The sequence below is a fragment of the Microtus ochrogaster genome, chromosome 1, assembly GCF_000317375.1.
Source record: "Microtus ochrogaster isolate Prairie Vole_2 chromosome 1, MicOch1.0, whole genome shotgun sequence".
Lineage (NCBI taxonomy): Eukaryota > Metazoa > Chordata > Mammalia > Rodentia > Cricetidae > Microtus > Microtus ochrogaster.
In genome coordinates, this window is record NC_022009.1 from 21,658,812 (window position 1) to 21,679,903 (window position 21,092).

The window sequence follows — 21,092 nt, forward strand, 5'->3', positions numbered from 1 at the left end:
CAGAAAATTAGGAAACAACCTTCCTCAAGACCCAGCAATACCACTTTTAGGTATATATCCAAAGGATGCTCAATCGTGCCACAAGGACATGTGCTCAACTATGTTCATAGCAGCATTGTTTGTCATAGCCAGAACCTGGAAACAACCTAAATATCCCTCGACTGAAGAATGGATAAGGAAAATGTGGTACATTTACACAATGGAGTACTATACAGCGGAAAAAAATAACGAATTCTTGAAATTTGCAGGCAAATGGATGGAGCTAGAAAACATCATTTTGAGTGAGGTAACCAAGACCCACAAAGACAATTAGCATATGTACTCACTCATAGGTAGTTTTTAAACATAAAGCAAAGAAAACCAGCCTACAAATCACAACCCCAGAAAACCTAGACAATAATGAGGACCCTAAGAGAGACATACACAGAGCTAATCTACATAGGAAGTAGAAAAAGACAAGATCTCCTGAGTAAATTGAGAGCATAGGGACCTTGGGAGAAGGTTGAAGGGGAGAGGTAGGGAGGGGAGCAGAGAAAAATGTAGAGCTCAATAAAAATCAATATTCATGATATTTACAAGAAAAAGGATACAACTAGAAAACCTTACATCAAGGGAAAAAGCCAGACTTAAAAAGAAAAATGACAATTTCTTTCTTGTATATGTAGATCCTAGGGGTGAAATTTTGTGTGGGAGGGGGTCATAAAACCAGAAAAGGAGTCACGAAAGGGGAGAAGTTCTGAAGGGAAGTAAGGAATAGAGTAATGGAACACATGGAACAGGAGAGCAGAAGGGGGCACTGACGACAGGGAGGGACTAGCGGGAGGAGAGGAGGAGACAAGGAGGGAATGGATGAGGACACCATTATCAAATCCACAATACTTTGTATACTAGACCTAAAACTTTACATTAAAAGCAAGGAATTTTATACTTATCAAGGCCCAAGGACTATAGACAGGTCATTCTGCTATAAATTATGACTCCTAAGAATTTTGGACCATAATAGATATTAGTGAAACTGATAAAACTGGATTAATAAGAAACTGCTAACATACCTAATTCTATCACTGGATCAATGCTTAAGACAGTGAGTCCAGCAAACAGCAACAAGATACAGTTTTATTAGAAATAGGTAAATTAACACACATAATTACTTATAGAACTAACAAAATTCATTTTAAAACTTAATAGTTTTCTGTTAGAAGCTAATTTACAGGCAGATTCAGGGAAGCTAAAAAAACAAAGGGTTTGGTTATCTGAGATCAGGTCTTTACTTAGCCCAAGCTGGCTTTGAACTTTGTGTAGTTGAGGATGATCTCAAACTTGGATCCTCGTGTTTCCGATTTCCTAAGCACTGGATAGAGGGTGAGTGGCTACACAACCAGCTTGATTTTCTTTCTTCCCTCCTGTCTTTCTTTTCCCCGAGTCCCACTTTTCAAAGGAAATATTAATTTAGCTCTCATATAAATTTAGCTTTTGGTAATTTTGAGTTTGCTTATTTCAGTTTAGCTCTTAAAAAATAGGCTGCATGTTGGGATATCATGAAAACTGTATTACATTCACAGCATTTTCAAAGAAAACAAATATAGGAAGCGATTATTCTAATTTCAGATTAAAACTGAAAATTAGTTTGCTCCATTAGCTGCTGGACAAGATATTTTAAAACAAATTAAGTCTTGGCTGTCCTGTAGTTGGCATTTGAGAATAAACAATGACACAGTTTGAATGTCCCAGTTCTCTGCCCTTAAACTCCTCAGTCCTAGTTACCGTCTGGATCACATTCTCAGGCATCATCCACAATACATATCTTCCTCCTGTTCCTCAGTCTCAGCAGTCACTTAAGGTTATGTACAAATTTGAATGTGTTGTGCTCTTTCATTCCAAAGGATTTTTGACTTTCAAATTAACCCCTGCTTTAAACAGTGGCCTAAGGTCTGATTTTCATTTTGGGTATTTTTCTCATGTGTTTTCACCTTTCCATTTATCTTGTCCACAAAATTCTTTGCTTAAATACAGGATTTCACTATTTACTCCTTAAAGATAATCATGGCCAGACACAATGGCACAAGCCTACAATCCCAGTACCCAGGAGGCAAAGACAGACAGATCTCTGTGAGTTCAAGACCAGCCTGGTTTACAAAGTGAATTCCAGGCCAACCCGAGCAGGGCTACACAGTGAAAGCCTGTCTCAAAAAAACCAAAAGCACAAGACAAGAAGTTGAACCTGGAGATATTTAAGAAAAAAGAAAAAATTAAGGTCAAGGGGTGTAGTGTGGCTCATTTGATAGTGAGAGAGGAGGGGAACCTATCTCCTTCTAGGGATCCAAACTGGTATTAAGCATTGTTGAAGCACTACTAAAATCAGTTTTAGTGCTAGGATTGTCTTTCAACAGCCAGTTAAACTATCCTGAAGTCAGCACTGGCTCTTTTGAATAGTCACTGACACTCTGACAACTAAAACTGCTTGCTCTGGCTTCTGCAGGTACAGACCCAGCCATGACTGGCTCAAACATTTGAAATAGGTTTTCTGCTATCACAGCCTCACTTGAACCCTAGGCAGTCCTGGAACCATTTCCACCTGCTTCCTTAATGTTGCAACCATACAGTCAACGAAAGCCTCTCAAGTAGTTTTTCTTTGCCTACTTTAGTAGTGCAGCCTGAGCTGGTAACCTGAAGAAAAGCACAGCAGACAGGGAGTGGGTGGCACAAGAACAGAATTAGCAGAAGTACAAAGCCAGGATAGCTGGGCAGTCAGCAGGTCAAGCTGTGAAAGTGGCAGAGTGGCCAGGTGCACTGACAGCTGCAAAGGGGGTGGGGCCTCAAGACTAGCAGCTGACAGTGCTGGAGGTTGTCAAAGATGGACAGTCATTGCCTCCTTGGCAGCGAGATCAGTGACCAATGGCCATAGCAAGAAGAGGCAGCGGACAGGAGCAGAATGGATAGGGCAAGAGGAGGATAGAAAGCTACAGCTGAAGAAAGTTAAAAGACCAGAAAGAGCCAGAGAAGTGAAACTGTAGGCTCTGCTCTCCAGAAGGGCTAAAAAGCTGTCAGATTCTGAAATCCCAGCACACAAGCCAGCCTGGAAGTTGTTATCCAAGGCCTAGACAGGAACTCTAACACCTAAGAGCCCCCCTTCACCAGCACCTGCACAAGAGCTAGCAACCCTGGAGAGTGTTAGCACTGCCCTAGTCTGCCTGCTGCCACCACTTGCTACTCTCAAAGACCAAGAGATGCAAAAGCTGCCAAAGGCAGTACTTGGAGAGCTCCTCCTGACTACCCTAGATTTCTGGTACCAGCAAAGCACTTTTTACCATGCATCAGGCCCTGTCTTCAATTCCTAGCACTTCAAAAAAAAAAAAAAAAAAAAAAAAAAACTCCAAAACCAATCAAACATAATTGTTCTCGTAATTACAAACCAATGTTTGTTGTTGTTGGTTTTTGTTTTGTATTTCAAGACAGAATTTCACTGTTTAGCTCTAGCTGTCCTGGGACTCGATTTGTAGACCAGGCTGGCCTCAAACAGCCTCTGCCTCCCAAGTGCTGGGATTAAAGGCGTGTGCCACCACTCCATAAAACCATGTTTGTTTGTTTGTTTTGTTTTGTTTTTTTTTTTTGAGAACAGGGTTTCTCTGTAGCTTTGGAACCAGCTCTTGTAAACCAGGCTGGCCTCGAACTCACAAAGATCTGCCTGCCTCTGCCTCCTGAGTGCTGGGATTAAAGGCTGCGCCACCACCACTCGACTAATAAATAAATCTTTTTATTTTATTCTTTTTCCTTTTCAAAACCATGTTTTAAACATTATTGCCATTAGTGTGTATGCACATATGCCACATGTGTGACTGCTGGTGTACAAGTGGCGGTCACACGGTCAATTCCACTGTGGGTCCCAGGGATCATACTCAGGTTAGCAAGCTTGCAAAGAGAATGCTTTTACCTGCTGAGATATGTTGCCAAGCCCCAATTTTATTTCATTTTTTTTAATTGGAAAAACAATCGTGAAGTGAATTTATGATTCATAAACACTTAAGTCATGTTAACACTTTATAGGTTAAAAAATACATATGTATATGGTCAAAGCTAGACACTGTAGTATTAGCACACCTGTAAGGCTGAGGTAGGAGGATCATGAGTTCAAAGCCAGCCTAGGCTAAACAGGGAGCCCTAACAAAAACAAAACACAACAAAAAGATACGGCCATCACCCGTAAGCCCACAACACACATTCACATATGATTTCATTAAGAACATTCTTTTTCTTTTTTTATTAGGAACATTCTTAAGAATCTACCTTACTTAAAAAAACAAAATTTAATTTTGTTCTGATACAGTAAAAACCGATTTAGCAAGAAACATCTTGGTGAGAAAGGGCAGAGTTCCCGAGAATGATAACCTACTTCTTACACTGACTCTTCCCGAAGCATCTGTCAGTGTAGGAAGAGAAAAGGTGCTGAAATCTGGAGAGGCAGACTAGAATAAAAATATGCTTGGTTCCAAGAATGAGAAGTGAGAAGAGGGGGAAAGAAGGAGAGGAAACGTGGCAGGCAGGAGGGGAAGTGAAAAGTGAGCAGGGGAGAGAAAGAAAGACAGGGACAAGGAGGAGAGGGCAGAACAGGAAATATTTGTAAGTTGGCAAGTATTTTACCCCTCTCTAATGTTATTCTTCCCTTTCTTACATCCCTGTTCCCTAATCTAAGCTATCAATAAACACTTCTAAAACATAACTCACACCTGTACACTGCTCTATCTCCACTGCCAGAACCACCATAGCCCCATACAACTTATCTGGGCTACCGTAAAGTGCAAACTAGGATTTATTTCGATTGTTCCTCTCTGATCAACCATGTACATGGTAGCCAAAGCTTTATATTTACTGACTGACTGATTGTAGAAGTCTGTATTATCTTTCCAACATGAGAGTCCAAGGATTGAATTCAAGTCATTAAATTTGGTGGCAGGTGCTCTTACCTGCCGAGCCATCTAAAGCCCCCAGAATAATCTTTTAAAAATAGATTATGACACTATTTAACCATTCTGCTGGCTTTCTATGTGTATTTTCAAATCAAGTTCAAACTCAGCATTTAGTGACTCAGATGCTCAAAACAGCATCCAGACATAAATGCTCAGTAAATGTTCACATACTAAGGTATTGCCTCTGCCTGACTCTTAGCTTGAAATGGCACTCTCCATATGTAACTCATTAGGAATCTTTTCTTTCCTGAAGCTTATTTCCATATGGGGCATGTTGTTTCTTTCTCCTGAAATGTTTTCCTTCTAGACTCTTTAAGGGCTTATTTCTTCCTCATACTTCAAGTTTCACCTTCGATGTTGTCTCATTGATGAGGTCTTCTTTTTTTACTTTCTAAATACTTTTCTCTATAATTCATTTTTAAAAAGATTTATCTATTTTAAAATTTTTAATTTTTTAAAAATGTGAGTGCCTTGCTTGCACGTATGTACATATATATCTGGCTACCAGAGAAGACAGAAGAAGGCATCAGACCCTCCTGGAACTGGAGTTACAGATTGCTGTGAACATTCATCTGGGTATTAAAAACTGAACCCAGGTCCTCTGCAAGAGCAGCAAGTAAATTTAAGCGCTGAGTCACCTCTCCTGCCCTCCATAATTCTTTTCAAAACAACACAAACAGGATGTACCTCTGACTGTCCTGAAACTTGCTATGTAGACCAGGCTGGCCTCACAAGAGATCCACCCGCTTCTGTTTCCCAAGTGCTGGGACTAAAGGCATGGCCCTCCACACACTCAACCCCTACACAACTCTTCATTTCTTTCACAGTAAATTAGAATTATTTACTTTTTTGTTTCATTGATTTAACTCTTGAATATCTGCAAATGCTTCAGCATTCCATAAGTTCCCTAACTTGCTTAAAAGTATCTTTTGCACAAAATAACCATAATAAAAGAATATTTAAATTTTCTCACCAAGAAGCTGAATAATTGGTCACTAACATACTGTTACAGTCTGTACTCTGATTCATCAGACCTACATGCTTCCCTTAATTGCTAATACCTTGTGTCCAACAAAAAAAATACTGTGTTAGGTAATGAAAGAAGAGTCAGGATAAGAAAATTAAATTATATCCTCAGGCAGGGGATATGTTTGTCTAGAAGGGTAAAACAGTTTGATCTCAGTACCAAGAAACAACCAAAGTGTGCCTGCGTGTATGTTTACACATATATTTATTTTCTCCTTTAAAGGTTTTCAATGATTTAAGTGTCAATGTGACAAGAAAGCAGATATTTCAAGTAGGATGAGGTAGTGTTCGGAGTTAGGAGCAATGTAGCCTTCATTTGTAGGCAGTCAGTCAGGTTACAGAGCCAAGAGAAACAGGAATCTATGTCTTGGTGGAACTAGTAGTCACCTCCAAGAACACTGAGGTTTTACAACAAACAACGTTATTGATGAGCTAAGGAACTAAAATCTAAAAAGCTCTGACGCATCAACACTGGCTAAACACTGGCCTCTGTTCTTTCTACTCACTGGTTCTTCATCCCCCACGTGGAACTTATGGTGGGCTCTCTCAAGCCTGTATATGCCTGCTCATACGATCAGAATTCCCCACTTACTATAAATTCACTATCCAGATTCATCCTGGTTTAATACCTAATTTGCATACAGATAGGACCAAATTGGCCCATTCCCAGGACACATCCACTGCTTTAGAAACATGATTTGGAAACTCATTAGAGAGCTGTCTCTTCTCAATACACTTTGCTGCCTGCCCTCCTTCCTCATTCTTCTTGATCGTGAGACAGAAAACTTGGCTGACTCAAGAAACCAGCAACATTAGATACCATCAACTGCAAGATGTGCCATAATTTTATATTCCACTAGAGAAAAATGCTGCTGAAAGTATTAATGAATGTCCATTAATTATGAAAACTCATCAAAAATAAAGGAGTGATGCTTCCTAGTTCCAGAGATGCTAACGTCTTTGAGGAAGGAGTGAAAAAAGGTGGACTGGGAGAAAAAGTGAACAGGAGAAAAAGGGAATTACCATTCTATCAACAACACTAACTGAGTTTTCCAGAAACCACAGTAAGTATGAAGATATGGATCACTGTTGACTCATTTAAGCTTCGTCAGCATGAGGAGGAAGTAGCAACTGCTACTTCCTATTTCCATTTGCCTGTTCACCCTGGTTCATCCCTTTAGCTTTAGACTGTCTAGACCACCATGTTTTAGATGTATCTCTTCTTGACTGTAGTATATCATTGAAACTTGTTTTGTAATTCAAATTGAGTACGATAGAAAGATATACATATGTACACACACACTTTTTAAAACTTAAAACCACATGTGGACTTATAGACTACAGACCACAGCTCATGATAGAAAGATAAAGACAATTAGAAATTTTACACTTGAAAATATATATATAATTAATAATAAAAATTAATAATAAAAAACTCACAGGCTAGTACCAGCACTACAAAAAAAAAAGGAGGGGAAAGAATAGTTGATAAGTATCTATCTTAAAGAATCATAAGTAAAAAAAAAAACTCATTAAAAATTAGATGAAAATAGCATTCCTAGTAACACCTAAGATTATTCAGTCAATTTTCTCATTATAAAACAATGTAATCAGCAAAATTGTATTTTTTTTTCTTTTTTAATCTTAAGAGATGGTGGTAGCACAGTCTTTAATCCCAGCACTTGGGAGGCAGAGGCAGACAGATCTTTGTGAGTTTGAGGCCAGCCTGGACTACAAAGTGAGTTCTAGGACAGCTAGGATTATTATACAGAAAAACTGTCTCAGGGGGTATGTGTGTGTGTATGTGTATGTATGTATGTATGTATGTATGTATGTATGTATGTATGTATGTATTGGAGAGCTGACAATTGGAACAGGAACTACTAGATAAAAACCTATGAGAGGGTGGACAGATGGCTCAGCAGTTAAGAGTAATTAAGGACACTAGCTGCTCTCCCAGAGAACCCAGGTTCAGTCCCCGGCACCACACGGTGACTCACACTATCCATAAGTCCAGTTCCTGGGGATCTGATGTTTCGGATTTCCAAGTGCTCCTGCACACATACTGTGACCACACATACGCTCAAGTACATAAATATATACACACGATAAAATAAGAAAATATTTTTTAAAATCATGGGAGGGGATAGATATGACCGAAAGACATTGTTGATATTCCATGAGAATTCTTCTATACACACATGCAAACAAACTTAAGACTTTAAATGGGAACAAAGTTTTCTAAACAGTGTTATGCATAAACTCAGGGTTCTACCATGCCTTCCCTGCCATTATGGCTTCAGACTCACTGAGGATGTGAATCAGAACAACCTCTTAGGTTGTTCAGTCAGGTGTTGTCATCACTGTGACATAAAAGTAACCAATACAATACTAGATCCTTGTAGGTGTCAGACCAGCAGTCACCCAACATGGTTTTACAACAGATGTGAATTTCATCAAATTAGTGATTTTCCTCTAGGTCTAATTTATTCAAGTTTATTTTTTTATTTTTTATTTTTGATATTTTTTTAATTTATTTATTTATTAAGGATTTCTGCCTCCTCCCCACCACCGCCTCCCATTTCCCTCCCCCTCCCCCATCAAGTCCCTCTCCCTCATCAGCTAATTTATTCAAGTTTAATTTGGTTTAAGTATATTGTAGCCTAAACCTTGCTATTTCCCATTTGATAATTTATTAGCTGCTAAAAGATGAAAATACCTAGTTGACATTTATTAAATGTTTACTATGTGCCAGGCATACAGTAAGACAAGTGAAGACAGGTATAAAAGTGTCTTACATGAATTAAATTATCTACTCGCAGCAATCCCACCAGGTGGACAGCAGCACAATCAGTGTTGTACAGAAAGGGAAACTCACACATGAGTTAAGTAACTTTCCCAATGTCACACATGTGAGCACAGAAGCTTGAGAATCTCTACCCGTGCTATCTGTCTTCAAAACCCAAGCCCTCAGCTACTATGCTATATTGTATTTCACAATACTTAAAGAAAAATTTAAAATTTAGGAAGGACAAAAACCTCACCATTAAAAATTATCCAAAGGAGTTAGGGAACACTTAAACAGTATTAATACCAATATAACTCATCATAGGTTAGTACATCACAGCTATTTCAAAGTATCTTAGCCTTGATTAGAAGTTTTGAAGTTGGACAGACCTGGCTCTGAATCTTGGCTGTGCCTTTTACAAGCTGTGTGACTTTGGACAAATTTCGTAACTTCACCAAGTGTCAGTTTCCTCATCTGCAAAATGAGAATAATAAATGTCTTATACAATTGTTCTTAGTGACACAGACATAAAAATAAAAAGAGCTTTTCAATTTTTGTCAGAAAACAGCTCTGCAGTCATGAGAGAATGAAGATCATCACTCCAAGTCACTGAGCAGTTTCAAGATCCACACGCTGATAGAAACACAACAAAGAACTCCACAAACACAAGCCAAAAGCCTAGAGATAAGTCATTCAAATTTCTGCTCTGCTCTTTGTGTTTCTGCAGCAGTAGGCGACTTAGGGCCTTGCAGTCACCTACTGAGTATTCTGAGATATACACCCAACCCCATCGCTGGATCCTGGAAAAAAAAAAAAAAAGCAGAAAAGGGAAGATCAAAGGATCAAGGGGCACAAAAGAGGAAGGTATATGTTAAAAAGGATCAATTCCTGACACTGTCAGGAAGGAATTTTAATGGAAGAAAAACAGAAAGGGTAGAAAATGGACTCTGAGTTGTGGAATACAATGGAAATCTATTAGAATGACAGGGATCTCCATGAGTAGTCCCAAAGTCTTACCCATTTTTTTTCCTTTTTTCACATTAACTAAGGCAAAAAAAAATTTTTTTCTTGTAGCAAACAGAAACTTTGTTATGTGTTAAATTTTAAAAAGTCATTGATAATTTGATTTTCTGTTCTGTGTATTTCTTTTAGTGTCTCCCTAAATATATAGCCAGTAAAGGACAAATATTATAGAGTTACAGTTAAGAATTGGGATTAGACTTTCACACATGAAACACTGTGAAAAGGAAATCTGTTTTGCAAAATTTAGTTTAGATTTATTTATTTTATTCTATGTGTATGAGTGTTTTACCTGTATGTGTGTGGTGCAGGATAATTGTCTGTATTCTGTCAATCATGTTTTAAATAAATGCTGATTGGCCAGGCAGGAAGTATAGGTGGGAAAACCAGACAGGAAGTAGAGGTGGAGCAAAGAGAACAGAAGTATTCTGGGAAGCAGGAAGCTCCTCTGCCATTCCTGTCCAGACCACAGAAGAAGCAGGATGTGACCTGACCCACTGCAAAAGGTACAGAGCCATGTGGCTAACATAGATTAGGATAATGGGTTAATAATATATGTTATAAGGGCAAATAAGTAGTCTGAGCTAATGGGCCAATCAGTTTTATAACTTATGGAGATCTCTGTGTGATTTTCTCTGGGACTAAATGGCTGGAGGACCAGGCAAGATGGAAACCCTTACAAGCCAGCCCTCATACTACATGTGTGTATGTGTACCACCTGTATGCCTGTTGCTTGTGGTCAAAAGAGAGCATCAGAAAACCGGGCAGTGGTGGTGCATGCCTTTAATCCCAGCACTTTAATCCCAGGCAGAGGCAGGTGGATCTCGGTGAGTTCAAGGCCAGCCTGATCTACCAGAGCTAGTTACTAGACAGCTCCAAAGGTACAGAGAAACCCTATCTTAGAAAAACAAAACAAAACCAAAATAAAGAAACCAAAAAAAAAAAAACAAAAGAGAGATGGACAGACAGACAGAGAGCACATCAAATCTCCTGGAACTGGAGTTATGGATGGTTGAGAGCCAAACTCGGATCCTCTGCAAGAGCAAGCAGTGCTCTTACCACCAAGCCATCTCTCCAGCCCCAGGAAATCTGCTCTGTTCTTAAATATATTTTATCAACTATTAGCGTGTGTGTTTATATGAGGTGTGTGAGCATGTGCCATACTATGTGTGGAAGTCAAGGGACAACTTTATAGAATCAGTTCTCTCCTTCCACCTTTATGTGAGTTCTAGTGATTGAACTTGGGTCACCAGGTCTTAACCATCTTGCCAGCACCAAAATTAAAATCTATACAGACCAACAGTATATCGACAGCCTCTAGTTTATGAGAGCTACTATGCATACAAATTAAGCTATAAAATGGTTTCAAGACTAAGAACAATTCAGATCAAATAGTTATGAAACATCTACTATGTATAATATAACTACAATATTTAGTCTCAGGAGCACAGAAAAAAAGTGATATCATCTCAAATCTCCAAGTTCTCACAATTCAGAAAATACCTAAAAATAAAAACCTATATGAAAATTATTAAAATACAATTGCTACCTGCTTTAAAAGGAATTTGAGATTACTGAGAGAAAAATGAAGAGAGGTTTCTTGAAACATAAAACATTGAAAAATGGAACTCAAACAACTATAACTTTGAACATAAAAATAAATAAAAATGTTATCCTTTTGTCAACAAGATGCATAACGACTGTTGGTTACTATTAACTATGAGGGAAGTGAAAAATAAAAATGTACTAAATAAATCTAAAAGAATGTTTCGAAAAGGAGATCGATAACAATAATTTGAAAGACTAACAGAAAATTCATTTGAAATAACAGACTATTCATTCACTTTTACTACTTTAGAAACTACTAAAAAAATTCTTTAGAGCTAGGCCTCCACTATCCATATTTATCTTGGCATTCTGGTCTTTATACTCCCATGAGAACGGCCCATTAAGCTCTGCTTACAACATTGTAGGTGGAGTTCTACCTACACACAATAGAAAAGCCTACAAATCATGTGGTGAGGTTTATCATAGGAGCCCACTCCTCGGTACCAATTTCTGTGTTAGTTTATTCTCTCATTGCTCTGACAAAAGACCCAACAAAAGCAAATTAAGGAAGGTTTATTCTGGATCACAGATTGAGGGCATATACATCATGGGAGGGAAGCTAATGTGGCTATTCACGGTCAGGAAATGAGAAGGATGAGTGTGGGCACTCTGCTTGCAGAAGTGTTTTCTATTAGCCTTTCCTGTTTCTCAGTGTAAAATTTTAAGGTAGTTAAGAGACTCATAGAAGATGGGTCTTCCCTCCTCAGTTAAATCACTCTGGCAATCCTCTCATTGACACATCCAGAAATGTGACATCTAAAGGACTCTCAATCCAGTCAAATCGATAGTCAAGATCCTGTGGTTTTAAGTTTTTAAAATCAACTTCTGAAAAAACTAAAAACATAATCTTAAAACAAATCTGAATTTGAATTCCAATGTCAACAGTAGCAAACATCAGACAAGTTATTTAGAATTTCTACTCTTTAAAAAGAATTAAAAAGTTGTGCTGGGCATGGTGGTACATGACTTTAATTCCAACATTTAGAGCTAAAACAGTAGAAAACCTGCAATTTACTTTCACTTGGTTTAAAAAAAAATTAATCCCAGGATTCAGGAGGCAGATATAGGCAGATCTCTGTTAACTTGAAGCCAGCTTGGCCTACACAGTGAATTCCAGACCAGCCAAAGCTAAATAGTGAGACTCTATCTCAACCTCCTTCCCCCACAAAAAGATAAAGTTGTAATGTTTAAGTAAGAAAACAAATGTACGGTATTTGGTACAGAATATGTGCCGAACTGAAGAATTCGTTCCCGCACGTCCTCCTCCCTCCTCAGGGTGAAGCTCTATTGTGGCAGTCTCACACAGTCCATTTCCTTCACCCATTTGGCTTCCTCTGCCTGGATGCACGTAACACACTCAAATTCTCATTCCTGTTCAAGTTTATACTGAAATGCTGCTCTTCTCCATCTCCCACAACTAATTTTATTCCATGTGTTATTTAACGTTTCTGTTCTAAGTACTGTCTCAATTGCCTGCTTGAAAAGAACGTATCTCATTCATTTCCATTCTTTCTACTAACACAAACCACAGTTTTGCACATGGTAATCTTTCAAATATTTGACAAATACTGTTCTAGATTTCTCATTACAAGTGCATATCATGCTGAATCTTTTCTGGCATTTTACAAATAAAAAGATAAACTGTCACTGCTGTCTGCTGTCTTCAGAATCTCAGGTCTTCAGCAGGTGTTAACATCTGTATCTTGTTTCCTGGGCTGCCCTCATGCTCACAGTTGGCCTAGGTTCAGGGTCACTCTCATATGTCACCACACCTTGGCTTAAAAATTTTAAAATAAATTCATAGAAGTAGTTGTGGAAAACGAAAGTAATCCAAATCCAATTTCTTTGTAAGAAACCATATTAATTAAATAGGAAATGTTTAAGAAATCCTCAAAATACCTGTTTTACAAATATTTGGGGCAAATTAATATAGAACACGAGGTTCTTGAACAACAAACAAGAAAGTCAGGTCCTTCTGTTCTTATATTACTAATCTGTAATTTTTCTACATGATTGGTCATTCCTACAACACTTTCTCTTTAAATAATGAGAACTATTTTTTGTCTTTTTAAGAATAAATGACAGTGGGGTAAGGTGGTACACTCGTATAATCCTAGCACTTCAGAGGAGGAAAAAGAATCAGGGGTTCAAGGTAGATCAGATACACTGGGAATTCAGAATCAGTTGTGGCTACATGAAACTTTGTCTAAAAAAATACAAAATCAACCAACCAATCATTCTCCACATTAATTTCAAATTTCTTTACAATTCATAAATAAAAGAGATGTTAATTTAGGAGTTTTAAAGTAAACTTTTGGTTTTATATAATCTCAAAAGAGAAGAAAACTTATAAGACTCTATTATATTTTGTCCTCCTTACTTTATCACCATGTCTCACGCCTTATTTCTTTCTTTCCCCTGGAGTCAGATGTCCCTGGCGCGCCTAGAACTCCCAAAGATCTAACTATATCTGCCTCCTGAGTGCTGGGATTAATCTCACACTTTAAAAACAAACAAAAATGTGAAAATGAGTTGTAGATACCATGCCACTTAGCCCTAAGCATTGCCCTATACTTTCTTAGGAATGAGGATATTTGTTTAGATAACCACAATACAGCTAAACAAATGAGCATTACAACAACGTGACACTTTCTGTAAAATTATTTGCCTTAGAGTTATTTCCCCAGTTCAAAATATATTCAGGACCATGAATTATAGCTACTAGGCCTCTTCAGCATGCAACCTTCTAAAGTAGCTCTTCAGACTTGCTGCCCCTTTTGTCCAAGAGTCTCAATTGAATGGAACAGTTATTTTTACAGAGCAACACTTCATTTATGTTCATCTTCATTTATTTCAGGTTAAGAGAAACTAACAGATGGAAAATCATGGAGTTACTTTATATCCTGGTCCACAGGCTGAGACAGACAGACACTGAGCCTGGCGTGGGCTTTTGAAACCTCCAGGCCCACTTCCAGTGACACACCTCCAACAGGGCCACATCTCCTAGCCCTTCCCAAATAGTTCTACTAACTGGTGACTAAGCATTCAAATATATGAGCCTACGAGGGCCATTTTCATCAAACTACAAGGGGAAAATGTCACATTGACCAAATAAGAATATTATTAATTTTTTAGAAACCTGAAACATCTTTAAAATGATATACTTTTTTTTTATCTTGGTATGGAACATTTTATTTCTCCATGAAACATTCAGAGGCTAGGTCGTGGGAAATAACTTTAATCCGAGAATTGTATATTTTCTTTCCACATATTCTGCTCTGAAATAGGAAATTATATACTTTTTGAAAGCTACACTAATTGAAAACTCTTCTGAGAGCCTGAGAATTCTTAATATGTTATCTTTTGGGCAATACTTGGTAAATTACAAATTTCTATTTTTCTTAACAAAAATAACGAATGGGCAAATTACTGCCTGCTTTCCCTTACTATATTCCTGTTATGTAAAGCATCTACTGGCTCTTGGTGACAGAGGTGGCTGGCTCTCCATCAATATTTCTTGTACTACTGTACAGATGTGTGCAGGGGCCACATGTTATTTCAGGTTAAAAAGATATTGTTGATCTGATCCTGAGCTGATTATGAAAAAGCATGTAGAAATAATTGGAGATATTTAAGCCTCCTTGAGGAAAATTAAGCTTGGTTCCTGTATTCTTACAAAGCAAAAAGCTACCTTCTTACAAGGTTATGTTAGACCATTAGAGCACCCATAATTAGCATTCTTATTTTATAGTTTGTGTGTATATAAAATCCATAATTATATCTTCCCCCTGTTTTCCCATCTGATGTTTGTCTGTTACATGTTGCATTGTAGACTGTCTTCATGTAGTGTGGAAAGCCATCCTGTGTCCATCATTTATACTGCAAATGTCTTCCAATATTGAAAATTTCTAAAGGCCAGACGATGTGGAGATTTCTGTGAAATACTGTTTTTTGGACACGGCATATATGATACACTCACAAATACCATCTTTTTTTTTTTTTTGGATTTTTCGAGACAGGGTTTCTCCGTAGCTTTTTGGTTCCTGTCCTGGAACTAGCTCTGTAGACCAGGCTGGCCTCGAACTCACAGAGATCCGCCTGCCTCTGCCTCCCGAGTGCTGGGATTAAAGGCGTGTGCCACGACTGCCCGGCTTTTTGTTTTTTATAAATACCATCTTTTGAACATGACATAAATGATACACTTACAAATGCACAGAAGCTGTAGTTACCTGAATAAAACCTGCACAAAGATCATAATTCTAGCATGGATGGGAGAGGCTACCAGATGAGGAGCTAATGGAAGCTGATGGCTGCTGAGGGAGTGAGAATCCTTCTTGGGGTATACACATGTACACCCATACACATATGGGCAGCACTTGTTGGATTTAACAGATTATTTAAAAAAATAATAGGACAAGAAATTGGGAAGGACGTGTTATGGGGGATCTGGGAAGAGTTAGAAAGAAAAAAAATAAATGTGTATGACCTTGTTTCACTGTATACATGTATGAAATTTGAAGAATAAATTTAAAAACTTAAAAAATGAAAACCATTTATTAAAGGTGCATGCTTTTAATCCCAGCACTTGGGAGGCAGAGGCAGGTATATCTCTGTGATTTCAAAGCCAGGCTGGTCTACAGAGCTAGTTCCAGAACAGCTAGAACTGATACATAGAGAAACCCTGTCTTGAAAAACAAAAACAAAAGAACATCATGGAGTTAGAATTAACATTAAACTTAGTTTGGTTCTAAAGTAACTGTTTAGGCTGAAGACATTTAAGACCCAGCACTGCAGAGCAGCCACAAATGTGGCTTTGATCTACTATAGTACCAAATTTATAACTTTATCAATAAAAGATACCTAACATAACTCTACAGAATAAGTAAGTAAGTCTGTCTTGGGACAGTGGAGACTAAAGAAAAAGTCAAATTAATGATCAGATTAGAGCTAGAAAACTGTTAAGAAAAATCCTTACTATGGCTTACAAAGTTTAGCATGATTTAGCCTTTACCTACAAGACCAACCATCCCAGTCTTCTTTGAAACTATAAACCTGCCATCTTTCTCATCTCAAAGTCTTCAATGGTTCTCACAGGCATTGCTTTCCCTGAAGTGAATCTGTATATCCTTCAGAGCTCCGCTCAGACATCACTTCTTTAACCACCTCCACACTGTAACCAAACCAGCTACCTCTAGAAGTTTATAATACCTGAGCCTCTCCTTTACTGTTTATTACAATTTTAAATTAAAAAGTGAGTATTCAATAACTGTTTTTCCTACAAGAATGTAAGTTGTATGAGGGCAGGATTCTCATATATCAAATTAATGAATCAACATATGTTTTAAACTATTAATTTGTTATTTTATAAGTTATTATTCTTAATAAGCTGAGATATGTATTTCCAGTTATAGCTCCAGTACTGTAGCACCCCTTTTATCCAACCAATTCTGGTACAAAAACTGTTTTTAAAACAAAGAAGCTAGAGAGATAGCTCAACAATTAAAGAGTGCATACCAATCTTGTAGAGAACCTGAGTTCAGGCCACAGCACCCACATCAGGGAGTTCACAACCAGCTATTACTCCAGTCCTGGGGGTCTCACACTGTTTTCTGGCCTCTGCAGGCAGCCACCCCTCCACACAAGAGTAATTAAAAATAAAACAAACCTTTAAAACAAATAAGGAGACAAAGCAATTGGGATTACGGAGCATATTAGAGAAAAACAAAAAGTAGAGGTAAGCCTCACATTTTCCACTACCTTTTCTGAAGGACCAACTGTGGGTCAGAGCTTCTGTAATTCTTCTTTTTTTTAATATTTATTTATTTATTTATTATGTATACAATATTCTGTCTGTGTGTATGCCTGAAGGCCAGAAGAGGGCACCAGAGCTGATTACAGATGGTTGTGAGCCACCATGTGGTTGCTGGGAACTCAGGACCTTTGGGAAGAGCAGGCAATGCTCTTAACCTCTGAGCCATCTCTCCAGCCCCCAGAGCTTCTGTAATTCTAAGGCAGCTGCAGAGACAGAAATTAGAATTCAGAGCTCTGAAACAGGCAGAATTTGAGGGGCTGTATTTGTTAGGGTTTCTATTACTTCAATGAAAAATAGTGACCAAAAAGCATGTTGGGAAGTAAAGGGTTTATTCAGCTTACACTTTCAAAGCACTGTTCGTTATTGAATGAAGTCAGGACAGGAACTCAAAATGAGCAGGATCCTGGAGGCAGGAGCTGATGCAGAGGCCATGGAAGGGTGCTGCTTACTGGCTTGCTCGGCCTGCTTTCTTAAAGAACCCAGAGACGGAACCACCCACAATGGGCTGGGCTCTCCCCCATCAATCACTAATTGAGAAAATGCCTTACAGCCAGATCTTATGAAGTCATTTTCTCAAAATGTTCCCTCCTTTCAGATAACTCTAGTTTGTGTGTCAAGTTGACATTAAGACTAGCTAGCACAGGGCTGAAAGTCCAGAGAAAATGCAATCACAGAAAAATAACGCTAGATATCCAGTATTATTTCTGTTCTCTGAATAATTTAGTGAATCCTAATCCGTGGGTAAGGCAAGGTCAAGAATTACGCAAACGGCCTGTTTTAAAGTATAAAAATAAATAAATAGAACCTTCACATTAACTAAGAAAGAAAAAATTAAGAGTTCAAGATCTATCAAAAAGAAAGATCCTGGCAAACACCCCAGGATTCCATTTGATACCCCTGAAGAGCAACACTTGAAGTAAGGGAAACTGGATTTAAACCAGCCCTTGAGAAGCCTAAAACAAAGGCTCGAGCCACCTCAAACCCACAGATGAAGGTCACTGGCTTCTACTTTTAACTACCATTAGAAGAAAATTAAATCCTCTCTAGTGAACCATATTATCAAGGGCATTTATCATTTCTCATATACAACTTTTCTCATATACAACTTTTGACATTCATTTTAAAAATTACTAGGAAAGGTAACAGAGAGGAACAAATGATTGAAAATCAAAAGAAAAAGCAGACAATAGAAAAACAAACAAAATGAAACAAAAAAACCAAAAGGATATAAACATTGTAATTTCCAAATACAGACTTGAAAATAACTATGATTAGCATGTTTAGGAAATAGGTGACAAAAATTGCCAGAGAACTGCAATCTATTAAAACAAACAAACAAACAAACAAAAAAACCCTAGAATTCTAGAACTAAAAAATACATACTATATAATTAGCAATATAGCAGATGCCTTTAGAAGTAGATTGGACATTAAGCACACTAGAAAATACATCTGTACAAAACAAAAAGGTTGGGAAGTACAGAAAACAGCATGAATGGCTAGGGATGCAGCTCAGTTGGTAGAATGCTTGCCTAGCAATGCAGGAAGCCCTGGGTTCAGTCTCCAACACTGCAGAGAACAGGTACAGTGGCACAAGCCTCTAAGTCCAGCACCAGAGAGGTGGAGGCAAGAAGATCAGAAATACAGATCACTCTTGACTACAAAGTGAGTGGAGGCCAGCCTGGGGCATATAAGAACTTGGGGGAGGGCTGACAGAGCTACCTGTTTTAGTTCCTGTCTCTCCTGGTTCCTGTTCTTGTGGAGGAACTGTCTGTTCTGTTAACTATTATCCTTGTTTTTTATCCTGATGAGGAACAGTGCCCCTGTTAATATTAAAACCAGGCTTTGCTTGTTAAAAAAAAAAGGAAGAACTTGGATTTGTTTGTTTGTTTTTTTAAAAAAGAAAACAGCACGATAGACAGATGGAACTCAAGGAATGATTAACACAGAGATATCTAGAATGTAGAAGAAAATGAGCAAATAAAGCTGAAACATTAGACGGGGTAGTACAGGCTTTACAAACTTGACAAAGGACAAGTATCAGTGATGGACTTTAAGTGTTTTTAACATAAAGCAAACACACAGCAGCATTATTTAAAAAAACACAGCTTCTTTAGCTACAGCAATAGACTAGGAATACAATAGAATGATATACTTGAAAGGTTGAAAGAAAATTATTTCGAGCCAGGAATTCTATGTCTGATGGACAGATTCTTCAAAAATTAAGTCAAGTATGTGTGTGGGAGGCACACCTAAGTCCCACCACTCTGGAGGCAGAGGCAGGTGGAGCAGAGTTCAAGACCAGCCTGCTCTGAGTTACAGAACAGTCAGGACTGCTACACAAGGAAACCCTATCTTGAAAAACGAAGAAAACAAAACAACAAAACAAAAAACAATTAAGGCAAAATAAAAAAGCTGTCTATTAAGAAAACTTCAGACAGAAGCATGGTAACAGGAAAGAAAAAAGCACTGCAAAGAAGAAGCACAGATAAAATTAAATAACCATGGGTTATTCCAAATAATAATGATATCTCAACAAGAAAGACTATATGGGAATAATAATTGGAATGAAAGAGCTATAAGGCACAGGAAAAAAAAATCAGTAAATCATGTGCAAAACCGAGACGTATATTTACTTTGCTTAAATGTAGGCCACTGATCCCCAAAAAGAACCAACTGTGCTCCCCTTACAAGCATCTGTTTGCTATAGTCTGGATCTTAAATGACTCTCAAAGGTCTATGTGTTAAAAGCTTGCTACGTGTTTTTAATTTAATAGTTTGGAACCCAGGGTCTAGTACATGCTAGGCAATGCTCTACAGCAGAAGTCATGGGACTTTTAGAGGTGAGACCTGATGAGGAATCTTCTGATCACTGAAGCAAGTCCTTTAAGTGGATGCAGACACAAGCTCCTTCCTCTTCTTCTTTAATTTACTTCCCAGTAAGAAAACAGGTGGTGGCACCATGCACAACCACCATGCTACGACTGCCCCATATAACAGCTAATACTGACTGTCAACATAACTATCTAGTATCATCAAAGATACAAGCCTGTGTGCACGGCTATAAGGGGTTCCCTAGCTCAGCTTAACTGGATAGAGGAGGGCAGAGCCACAGGAGACAGCTGGCTGAGCATGAGCATTCATTGCTTTCTGCTTCCTGACCAGATACTGTGCGGCCAGATGCCACAAGCTCCTTCTGCCAGGACTTCCCCACTATGATGGAAGTGTCCTCAAACTGTGAACCAAAGTAAACCTGGTTTCCTTTAAGCTGCTTTTGTTGGGTATTTTTACCATAATAACAGTAGTAATTAGAAAGATAGCATACAGAAAAGTGGAATCAGAAATGGGGTCACTGCGGCACTAAATCTGATCATGTGGCTCTTAGGCCTTTGGAAGTGGTCTGTAGAAAGAGTTTGGAACTATTGGCTGAAAGCCCTTGAATACCTTAAGTAGAGCTTAACAGGCCATTTGAGTAGGAGCTTGGGAAGATAAGAATGCTCAGAAAGAAAAATAAAAAAATAAAAAAAGAATGCATAGAAAAATAGACAGTAGCAACCAGGCTCAGGAACTCTCAGAAGAACTGAACTGACCCACTCATGTGACGCTGCATTTTGCTCATGTTCTGAGAACTTGAATACTTGAATTTAAAAGTACTGAACTAATTTCCTTGGCAGAGGATATTTTATGACAGCACAGTATTTAGGCTATGGCATGGTTACTGCTCGCTGCTCTTATTCAGAACTACAATGAGAACAAGAGAGAGAGAGACAGAGACAGAGAGACAGAGAGAGAGAGAGAGCTGGGCCGGGCGATGGTGGCGCACGCTTTTAATCCCAGCACTCGGGAGGCAGAGGCAGGCGGATCTCTGTGAGTTC

At 38.3% G+C, this 21,092-nt stretch overlaps 1 protein-coding gene across 8 annotated transcripts in view; it reads right to left on the bottom strand.

Annotated features, from left to right (window-relative positions):
* Positions 1-21,092, bottom strand: part of Numb (NUMB, endocytic adaptor protein) — a 127,233-nt gene that overhangs the window by 71,422 nt on the left and 34,719 nt on the right. For 7 of the 8 annotated variants that reach the window (XM_013346349.2, XM_013346348.2, XM_013346356.2 and 4 more), the window contains exon 3: positions 9,168-9,252. The exons of the other annotated variant lie outside the window; for it this stretch is intronic. The gene's annotated coding sequence lies outside the window, so the exon portion shown is untranslated. The remainder of the gene's footprint in view (positions 1-9,167; positions 9,253-21,092) is intronic. 8 annotated transcript variants of the gene reach the window in all.